An 11,825-nucleotide genomic window follows, 5' to 3' on the forward strand; every position below is an offset into this window, starting at 1 on the left:
ACGAGATGGGTTACCGCACGAAACGGGTCTTGGATTGGAATGGGTTCAGTTCAAATTGAGTTTTGGGCCTAGACGGGTTCGGCACGACACAGGTTTTGGATCAGAACCGGGTCGGTTCGGGTCGGGTTTCGGGCCGACACGGGTTTCTGCACATTATGGGTTTCGCAACGCAACAGGTTTTGGGCCGACATGAGTTTCCGCACGAGCCGTGTTTCGGGTCGGGACGAGTTTGGTACCGTTTCGACGCGAACCGTTTCGACAAACAAATTCTAAAAGTTAAGAAAGTCAAGCAAGATTACCCCTGCTGAGAAGTGATGATATGTCTTCTGTGGGAAATGATGATAATAAGGAGGCAGATGCGGGACGAGGTCGTGTCCATGTGTTACTCTAAACGTATTTGGTACAACTTGGCTATAATACAATGCAAAAGCAACATTGTCGATTCTTGGCATGCCAAAGGTCGTAACTTGGACGTTCTTTGATCCATAAATAAGCTGTAGAAACGTAAACAATTGGTTAATATTGATCTAAAAGATAAATATTAAAAGATGGAATTATCATAGTTACCGCTAGATCCAATCTACAAAAAGCCGCCATAGCACCTCCCATTGAATGCCCAGTCACCATAATTTTGAGATCTCCATATGCGTTTTTTGCTCTACTGACACCATCAAGAATTCCTGAACGCATAATTGTATTATTGTAAGCATTAAAAAATCCATCATGCACCTGAAACAATGGAACCAAAGATTAGATAACGATATCACAGGTGCAAACACCAAACGCAAAATTATGCCACATGCACTTTCCGTTTGTGCAACCAGGGTAATCAAAGTCAAGCTGCTTCCAGAATAGGTCTGCAATCCAGTTCTATATACTGTGACCAAATATATGTTACTCAAACATGAACTTGAGGTTTTGTCGTTTTGAACGTATATATTATTTTATATAAAAGACCATACTACATTGATCAAGAGATAAACAGGCAACAGTTGAATTAATACCAGGTTTCTTGAGTGCCTCTAAATGTCATGACAATAGCATCAAGATCATCCGCAACCCCAACAAATGCCTGCAATCAGTAATTAAGTATTCAGTCAGTATATAGTATATACAAGTACGAGATCCAGGAAAGATTACTACATAATGAAGGAACCATTTCAAGCCAATACCACTAAATCAGAACAAAACACCTGTACCTGCAAGCAGTTCTGAACATCAACAATGAGCTCTATAACTTCGAATCCCTGATTCAAGATAACATCAAACATGATCATTGATGTGAACACTGTGTTCAAATTTACAATAAGTGCCACACCAACAAATACCTTGGTTAGGCATCACATCTTGAACAGGTCCATGCAAAAGGATCTGTTAAATCTAAAATGTAAACCTTCATGGACAAACGCAACTTCTGGTTATCATATATGGTTGTGTTTAACTCAAGAAAATAATAAATTCACAGTGTTCACAATAGTATGTTGCTAACTTATTTTGTGCCCACATGCCCTTTATAGATCATAAGTGATAGAGTGAGCTTACTGCAGAAGCATATTCCACCAAAATCGTGGTGAGCGTGTGATTGTACACCGGTGACTCAACATTATTGTAACACCTCGAAATTTTTCGTCCAATAATGTATTGACACGTGTCTTAGGTTTACACGTGGTGCTAAATACTAAATAAGGACTAAAGTTGACAAACATAGAAAGTATGTGAATCCGAGGGTTCAAAGTGTCAACGAGGGATAAATATATTGTACATTAACCCTAAATGATGCTCGTACCATCAAACGAATAAATCGTGGATCATACGGAATGAAATGTGGAAGAAAGTGAGGAATTACAAACTACAGGGGTCAAATGTGTCAACATGTTTAAGTTATACCTCTGAATGACCTTTTGACAAACCCGAAGCTTTGTAACGGTTGATTACGCTCACTAGAATACTTGACAAAAATTTCATAAAGTTTCGTTATCGTATGAACAAGTTGTGATCAAATTCGTATGCGAGGGATTAAAGCGTCAATGTTGAAAGTTAGGACTTTTCGGGTAACAATAAAGTTAACTGGGGACTTAACGAAATGGGTATAGGTCTTAAAGCCCCTAAACGTCAATTTTGAGGGCTCAATCTGCAAGAAAATGATGGCCAATCAGAGTTTGAAGAGCCAAGGATCAAATCGCAAAAATCAGAAAATAAAGATTTGGTGCAGAAGGGGGGGTCGCGCGACGCGAGGCCCAAGGGGGGGTCTTTCGCGTCACGCGAGGGCCTGTCTGGTCGATTTCTTTTGCTCCATGCCTGCCTTTTCCACTCTAACCGACTTAGATCCATTAATGCTGCAGCATGGGCGCCCCCTACATGCTTTAGGGCCCTTAGGGACACTTGTGGATGGGTTGTGGTCAGTTGTAGACTTACATGTCAACAATCTATGGTGACTTGAACACTATATAAAGCCATGAAGTTGCAACTCATTCTTCACACCTTCAATCTGCATTTGTGAAGACATCTGGAGCTCCAAAGCAGAACCAAGCCATCCTTAGTCGTGCATAGGACTTTGGTAAGCACCCTTAACCTTCCTTAGTTGAGTTCTTGCTTAGTTATAGCTTAAAAGTCAAATCGTCGTAATTAACGGTTGACTTAACGGTTAATCACAAATGGTCCAGTGATTAGCCGAATCAAAGGTAGTTATATGTTGGTAATTATGTGGGCTTTAAACCCTTAAAAGGGCACCCTCTGATTCCCACTCTAACTAGTCCGAATGTCGAGTCAAACTTGCTTAGAAAAAGTCAACAGAATGCTAATTTGCGATTTTATGCATAATCAGTAATGTAGATAGCGTGTAACCTGTTTTAACACTCATATAACATGATAATAAGTATATTAACTAGTCTAAGCTTGTTTGATCCGACCATTTACTATTTTTGACCCGGTTCGGAACCGAAAGTCGCAAAGCTTTGACTTTTGCTTTGACTTCAGTTCTGACCCGTTATGGTAGGACTCTCTTAGGACCAGGTTACATGATGGTATAACCCTCTGTGACCGGTTCGTTGTTTGTGCGAGTCTTTAGCACATTTCCGTTAAAGTCCTAAAAGTTGACCATAACGCCGTTTTTCCTTTAAAACGAGAATTTTGGATATGTGAAAGGACAATAACCTTAGTTACTGAATTCTAAGCATGTCCCTAAAATTTCACGTCAATCCAAGGTCTAGAATAGGAGTTATGCTAAATAGCGCAATTACGGAAACTTTAGTAATTAAACGGCGCAATTAGCATAAAGCCTATCTAAACCCAAATTTCGACACCAAATCTTCTACACACTGATGTAAATTAATATTTTGAGATTTTTAAAGATTTTTAATTATTTTTAACTTGCTCATAACCTGCAGTTATGGCAACGGTTCGGTAAATACCGAATATACCCTTTTCGGACATAACTTGAGTTCTACATGGTCTTTTGACCTGATTCCAGTTGCTACTGATTTTAAATAATAAAAAAAGTATTTTGAACTCTATAAACTGTTCGGAAAACTCAGATTTCCTATAGAACTCAGAAACCTCTTTTATAATCTTTAAAAAGACCGATATACCCCTTCGGGGCGTGTATTGGATTTAAACTCATTACGGGCATTATGGGAGGTATCCTACTGATACCACAACCTCTTTAGAGTATATTAACTTAGGAAACTTATGTAGGACTCTTACGGTTACCCGTTACGCCTTTTGCGCGCACGGTTCGGTTTATGTAACTAGTTTACATAAACTAGCCGAAACGGGTCAAACCTTGTCGTTTTTACCTCAAATTCCAGAGTGTGGTTATATTCCCCATATGAAACAAGTCTTCAAACTTGTTGGGTCCAAACCACATTCCATTCCTGGTTTTCGCCATTCACGCGATTAAACTGTAATTATCCTTTGAAACTGACCGGTCTAAGCTAAGGCTAAATTAAAGACCCGTTAGGATTCTGATAGGTTGTTATAACCTTCGTTCCAGAATAGGAGACCAGTAAAAGATACTTGCATTTGTTTGATTGAGGTTATTACTTGCTCAGGTAAATACTTTTAACTTATTTTCCGTTATAGGGGCTTGGGTTACGCTATTTAAAATACGGCTTGGTCGGGCAATTGACCCCAACTCATTAGCAGTTGGGTATTATCAATGTGACCCGTTTAAAAATTGGTTTTGTTGGCTTTACGCCTTTGGGAGCTTAATGACCATGTCCCGGATATCCTTGGCAGCAGTTTACGAAATAGCCACGACCTTGACACGCGGGTGTAGGCGTACACCCGAAAATATGTCCAAAATTATAAAGGTATAACTGTTGGTTTTACCGCCACGGTTTTATGCTATGTGGTGTGTCTATTAACCTTAAACCCGGCACGACCCGGGCGACCGAACGCATAGTGAACATGTAATTCTTTTACAAGATTAAATTGATTAATTATCCCAAGTTATAAAGAGTTTGTGCCTCGTGCATTCAAATCAATTTTATTAAACATTTTACAAAAGTGTCGGTTGAATGTATTTACCAGTGTAAACTGACGTATTTTCCTCAAAAGATTAAATGCAGGATCTACTCGAAATAGGTTGGCCACTCCTTAAGCATCGTTAGAGTCTAGCAAGCTTAGGATGCCATATCTGTTGAACAATATTTATATTTCTATTTTGATCCCCTGTGGATTTATTTTCGACTATTCGTGATACTTGGATATTACAATCGATGGTTGAAATATAATCTATCTTTATGCTTCCGCTGTGCATTTAAATATTGTGGTTTGACTATATTGTTGCCAACTACGTCACGGTAATCCCCCACCGGGCCCACCGGTGAAACACGTGGAAATCGGGGTGTGACAGGTTGGTATCAGAGCCAACGTTGAGTGAATTAAACCCCATCCTTATGTGTTTAATCTCAACGACACAATTGCACATACTCGAGTCTAGACAAGAACATAGGACAAAGTCGAATTGTTATTCCAGTTTGTCTTTTATTGTTTATTGTGATTTAAAAGTTTGTTAAGCAGGAAATATGCCACCAGCAATTAGAAGAGGAGGAAGAGGCAAAGGGCCGATCACTACTCATAATGATCACGAGGCCGGACCTTCAAACATGCGAGCTCCTTCCAGCACGAGGAGCGAAGAACCTCAGAGACGTAGGAGGAACCTCTTTGAGCCAGCAAGACGGTCCACCTCACACAGTTCGACACCTTCATACCGTCACTCTTTTGGACCAAATTCGGAGAACGATCCCAGTAACCCTTAACCTTCGTTTATACCTCTCCAGCGTTCTGTTTCGCACCGTTCCTATGGCGATCCTACTCCTTTCTTCCAAGGCCAGTTCAACCCGGCTGATTATGTCCAAGAACAAATAGGTTATAACCCTTTAGGACCCGAAGACCATTTCTCCGAAGATAATGCGGTAGATATGGACGAGGACACGGATCCCATCGAACCCGCAAGAGGTACTCCCAACCATCCTATCGAGATCTCTGATGGGTCATCCTTTCATGGAACACCCTATCAAGGTCCCGACAGTTACCAGGCGAGGTTTAACCAGTGTGATTGGTACTTCAAACCTTCTCACCACTTCTCGCCTCATGAGCAGGAGCAGCAGGATCCCTCCGAGGATTCACATTTCGTGGCAGTTACGCCACCGCCTCCACCGCCACCAGTTCAACAAGCACCTCTAGATCCGCCAAGGCGTAGGAGATCAGGTGCACGGATGTCCACCCGAGGAGGGGAATTTCACTTCAGCACCCCTCGCCACTCGAGTGCGAGTCATTTTCCACCATTGCCTGAAGAACCACAATTGGGTGAACCTTCGAGTCACCCTGCAGAGGTGAATTCTTCACCAGTTGCACCACCTCCGCCACCATTTGGGTATGATAACCCTATACTTGCGTACGCCGGTTCTACAGCGTACAACCCGTTTGAGTAGCCAGCTCACACGCGCTACAACTATAATTATGCGGATGCCGACCCATACGTGGTAGCGGCCAATTACAACGCCCTCCATCCCGACAGACCTTATGGAGATCCTTAGGGATTAGGATACGCAGCTCATGGATATCCAGCTCCTACTAGAACCCCGGCTCAGCAAGTAACGCATCAGCCACGTTTTTCCCCACCAGAACAGGAAGAAATCCTCCACCGTTTGAATCGTGTGAAACGAGACTTTGAGCAAGAACGTATGAACAATCGTGGATTCCTTAAAGGCCTTGCAAACCTTCTAAAAGGGAAGAAGAAACGAGATCATTAGTTTTTATATGTTCTATTGTAATTTTTATTTCAATCAAGTCCCTGTGTGGACATCTGTTTGTTTTAGTCCCTGTGTGGACATTTATTATGTTTAGTCCCTGCGTGGACAATTTCCTTTCAGTCCCTGCGTGGACTTATCTTTTGTCCCTGTGCGGACATCTATCCTTGTATTTGGTCCCTGCGTGGACTTGTTTTCTGTAAACCTCTGCGTAGGTAATTGTCTATTAAAAGTCCCGTTTAGGGCAGTGTGTAATCATTATTATTAATGGAATGTTAAGTTATAAATTTCATCTCTGTCTTTATATGCACCATTATATGAAATGAATAAATCAAAGATCATTCCTTTTGAAAATTAATCTGCCTATCAGTTATTAAATAAAGAATCTTAATGGTGAGACCTAGCCTGGTGTCATTATAAGGCCCGACCAAGATGGTGAGACCTAATTAAAAGATTCAGATTCCTGTTAACCTCTGTAAACGTGTTAACATTCTTGGCAGATGTGATTTGTTAAAATCACACGCGTCATTCTTATATAAGAATCCTTCAGAGGATTCCAAGACCTAAGTTAATGATTTATAAATCATGGGTTAAATCATCCATTAGTGATGTAGTGCCTACGGGCCATGCTTATTGCCATATAAGGCGACAGACAGTTCTAGTCTATGACTCCCTGTCAGAAAAGGTAAAAGAACTCTGGTTCAAACCTTCATGCCTTGATTCTCTGAAATCCTGGCTTATATTATAAAACGTCCTTGTGACTAGGCTTTTGTGCCACTAACAATGTTATTTGTAATTAGGATAAATTATATTCAAATCCTAAATAAAAGTGAGTCACAAATTAACCAAATATGGTCTATGTTTACCATGGTTAATGAATTGCCATAAAAGACAATTCCATAATAAACTCCTAAATAGAATTCTGTCATATTCCTTGTAGCAGATCAAGATCGCGATGACTGACCCAAATGAAGTTAATAGTCATTCGAAGGAGGATGACAATGATAACGCCCAAATTCATATAACGGGCGCTGAATTGAAAACTCTAGTAGACGACGCTGTTAAGGCAGCCTTGGATCGGCAGTACGAAGAATACACCGAGTCTCGAAGCAGAACCCTATCTATACCACACTCAAAGCCAAGAACCCATTCAAAATCTCACAGCAAACCACCCTCGACCCCGTCTAAGCCTAAGAAGGATGACGATCGACACTCATCAAATGAGAATAGTGTCCATCCTAAGAAGAAAGTGGTCGATGATGCACCTCGCGCCAGGGGTTGCACGTATAAGTTCTTTGTTTCCTGCAAGCCCCGAGATTTTACTATGGAGAAAGGCGCGGTGGATTGTATGACCTGGTTAGACGAAATGGACACTGTCGTGGACATCAGTGGTTGTGCTGAGAGAGATGTGGTGAAGTTTGTATCCCAGTCGTTTAAGGGTGAAGCCCTAGCATGGTGGAGATCTTTGGTTCAAGCCTCTGGGAAGGCTGTTTTGTATAGCATGACATGGGAGGAATTTATTGCTCTCATTAAAGAAAACTACTGCCCTCAGCACGAGGTTGAGAATATAGAATCTAATTTCCTATCGTTGGTCTTGAAGAACCTGGATTGCCAGGCTTATCTTACGACTTTCAACACTCTGTCGAGATTGGTTCCGTACCTTGTTACACCGGAACCCAAACGGATCGCCCGTTTTATTGGGGGTTTGGCCCAGAGATAAAAGCTAGCGTGAAGGCTTCTAGGCCTGCTACCTTCAGATCCATGGCATATATATCTCTGTCTCTCACACTAGATGCAGTGAGGCAGAGATCATTGAGAAATGCTGATAATGAGAAAAGAAAGCGTGAAGATGATGATTCACGTAGATCTAACAAGAAGTATCGGGGCAATCGTGACCACAAGAAGGGGTCAGAGAACAAGAAGAATGACCGAATGTCGGGCGATAAGCCCTTGTGCAAGGTTTGTCAGAAGCACCACTTCGGAAAGTGCAGATTTAAAAAGTCCTCTGAGCATAGGACTCTTGAGTGCAAGAAACTCAAGGATGCAACTTGCTATAGTTGCAACGAGAAAGGGCACATCAAGACTAACTGCCCGAAGATAGTGAAGAAGGCTGAAGAAGGGAAAAAGACCAATGCGAGGGTCTTTCAGATGAATGTTCAAGAGGCTATCCAGAACGACAACGTCATAACCGGTACGTTCCTTATCAATAACCCTCTGTGACCGGTTCGTTGTTTGTCCGAGTCTTTAGCACATTTCCGTTAAACGCCTAAAAGTTGACTATAACGCCCTTTTTACTTTAAAAAGACAATTTTGGATATGTGAAAGGACAATAACCTTAGTTACTGAATTCTAAGCATGTCCCTAAAATTTCACGTCAATCCGAAGTCTAGAATAGGAGTTATGCTAAATAGCGCAATTACGGAAACTTTAGTAATTAAACGGCGCAATTAGCATAAAGCCTATCTAAACCCAAATTTCGACACCAAATCTTCTACACTCTGATGTAAATTAATATTTTGGGATTTTTAAAGATTTTTAATTATTTTTAACTTGCTCATAACCTGCGGTTATGGCAACGGTTCGGTAAATACCGAATATACCCTTTTCGGACATAACTTAAGTTCTACATGGTCTTTTGACCCGATTCCAGTTGCTACTGATTTTAAATAATAAATAAAGTATTTTGAACTCTATAAACTATTCGGAAAACTCAGCTTTCCTGTAGAACTCTGAAACCTCTTTTATAATCTTTAAAAAGACAGAAATACCCCTTCGGGCCATGTATTGGATTTAAACTCATTACGGGCATTATGGGAGGTATCCTACTGATACCACAACCTCTTTAGAGTATATTAACTTAGGAAACTTGTGTAGGACTCTTACGGTTACCCGTTACGCCTTTTGCGCGCACGGTTCGGTTTATGTAACTAGTCTACATAAACTAGCCGAAACGGGTTAAACCTTGTCGTTTTTACCTCAAATTCCAGAGTGTGGTTATATTCCCCATATGAAACAAGTCTTCAAACTTGTTGGGTCCAAACCACATTCCATTCCCGGTTTTCGCCATTCACGCGATTAAACTGTAATTATCATTTGAAACTGACCGGTCTAAGCTAAGGCTAAAATAAAGACCCGTTAGGATTCTGATAGGTTGTTATAAACCTTCGTTCTAGAATAGGAGACCAGTAAAAGATACTTGCATTTGTTTGATTGAAGTTATTACTTGCTCAGGTAAATACTTTTAACTTATTTTCCGTTATACGGGCTTGGGTTACGGTATTTAAAATACCGCTTGGTCGGGCAATTGACCCCAACTCATTAGCAGTTGGGTATTATCAATGTGACCCGTTTAAAAATTGGTTTTGTTGGCTTTATGCCTTTGGGAGCTTAATGACCATGTCCCGGATATCCTTGGCAGCATTTTACGAAATGGCCACGACCTTGACACGCGGGTGTAGGCGTACACCCGGAAATGTGTCCAAAATTATAAAGGTATAACCGTTGGTTTTACCGCCACGGTTTTATGCTATGTGGTGTGTCTATTAACCTTAAACCCGGCATGACCCGGGCGACCGAACGCATAGTGAACATGTAATTCTTTTACAAGATTAAATTGATTAATTATCCCGAGTTATAAAGAGTTTGTTCCTCGTGCATTCAAATCAATTTTATTAAACATTTTACAAAAGTGTCGGTTGAATGTATTTACCAGTGTAAACTGACGTATTTTCCCCAAAAGATTAAATGCAGGATCTACTCGAAATAGGCTGGCTACTCCTTAAGCATCGTTAGAGTCTCGCAAGCTTGGGATGCCATATCTGTCGAACAATATTTATATTTCTATTTTGATCCCCTGTTGATTTATTTTCGACTATTCGTGATACTTGGATATTACAATCGATGGTTGAAATATAATCTATCTTTATGCTTCCGCTGTGCATTTAAATATTGTGGTTTGACTATATTGTTGCCCACTACGTCACGGTAATCCCCCACCGGGCCCACTGGTGAAACACGTGGAAATCGGGGTGTGACAATTATGCTTGATTTTAAGCCCTGTCTCCAAAAAAAGCTTGCAAATTAAATAAACTCTTTTTAATTTTAAACAAAAACGATATCCAACACAGCAGATAGCCAAATCCATAAAAAGGAAAACTGAATTAAAGTTACTAAAAGCACTCATATATTAAACTTGAGGCCTTAAAACAGTCTTCATACTTCGAACCGTTTCGACGCGTACTGTAGGTCCCGAAATCGGAGGATCAATTACACAACCTAATCATTGTTTTTAACAAACAATGTTACGGGTGCTGAATTCCCGTAACTATGCAAAATCACACACAGTTATACAAGAACATGGTTTAACCAATGAAACACAATCTATTGATTAAACGGATGAGAACAAGATCAAAATGATACACACACAATTTGACAGAGTAACTTTAAGGGTATTCTCTCATCTCTAACTCTAAACGAAACAGAATGTGTCTGTTTATAGCAGCCTGGGCCATAGTAATTGACAAAACACAAAGTGGGCCGACGAAACACAATGGGCCAAACACTAGGCCAAAGGAAGCCCAATCAGTTGACGAAACAAATCTGTTTCATCACTGATCTTGACGAAACACAATTAAGAGTCCAAAGGTCTGTTCCGTCAATAGGTGTTCGACGAAACATCCTGTTTCGTCGAAGGCTGCAACTTGTGAAATGTTTGCTGCAAACAGATAGTTGCAGCAAACCACAAACAAACACAAATAAACACATAAATACCCTTATATGCAACATGCATCGTTCATATAGCATTACATAACAAAAGGAGACAAACAAGTAGGACACAAGCGGATAGGAGGATATCCGACTTTGTCGACGGCAAATACAGACTCGATAAACGATAAAAGACCGTACAAAATACATCGTAATTACAAGACTAGTGAAAGACACAAAAGTGCATCAACAAACTCCCCCTTGTCTGTTACTCATCTTCGGTCTTCGAATCTTCTTTCTTCAGTGTCGTTCGGACCACGAACTGCCCGAATGGATTCCCCGGTAATAGCAGAAACAAGCGACGCGCTGGAATTTCAATGCCTGATGCGCATCCTTGTCTTCATAGAAAATGTCATGCCGGTATAACTTGTTAATATCGGATGCGGACATGTTAACGATCCACCTTGGATCCAACATCTTGAAATTTTCTTGATCGCCATTAAAAACGATCACTGCCTCGTGTGTGTCGGAATCATAGCACCATAATCGCATTTCACCAAGAAAATCTTGCTTCATCGGCATCAAAGGAATCTTATCCACCACTTTCGCTGGCTCATAAACAAGCTTCTATCTGCCAGTGTTAGTTGCCGGATCAAGAGTAAACTTGATCTGTTGATACATGGGGAACTGAGGCTTGTATAACTTGTCTTTCCACCCAGACTTCTTGTTCATCTTGATCAATCGCGCGAATAAAGTTGCACCTTTAAAGTTTGAGCGATTTATGAGCTCAATCTTTGTCAGTGCTGCCACATCATAAAACGACAAGGATAGAATGCTTAGCAAGGACCGAAGGTACTGTATACCAAA

The 11,825-nt window shown here is 40.8% G+C and overlaps 1 pseudogene; it reads right to left on the reverse strand.

Moving 5' to 3' along the window:
• Positions 1-269: 269 nt before the first annotated feature.
• LOC110888859 lies at positions 270-11,534 on the reverse strand (annotated as a pseudogene).
• Positions 11,535-11,825: the final 291 nt, after the last annotated feature.

Source organism: Helianthus annuus, chromosome 11, assembly GCF_002127325.2.
Source record: "Helianthus annuus cultivar XRQ/B chromosome 11, HanXRQr2.0-SUNRISE, whole genome shotgun sequence".
Lineage (NCBI taxonomy): Eukaryota > Viridiplantae > Streptophyta > Magnoliopsida > Asterales > Asteraceae > Helianthus > Helianthus annuus.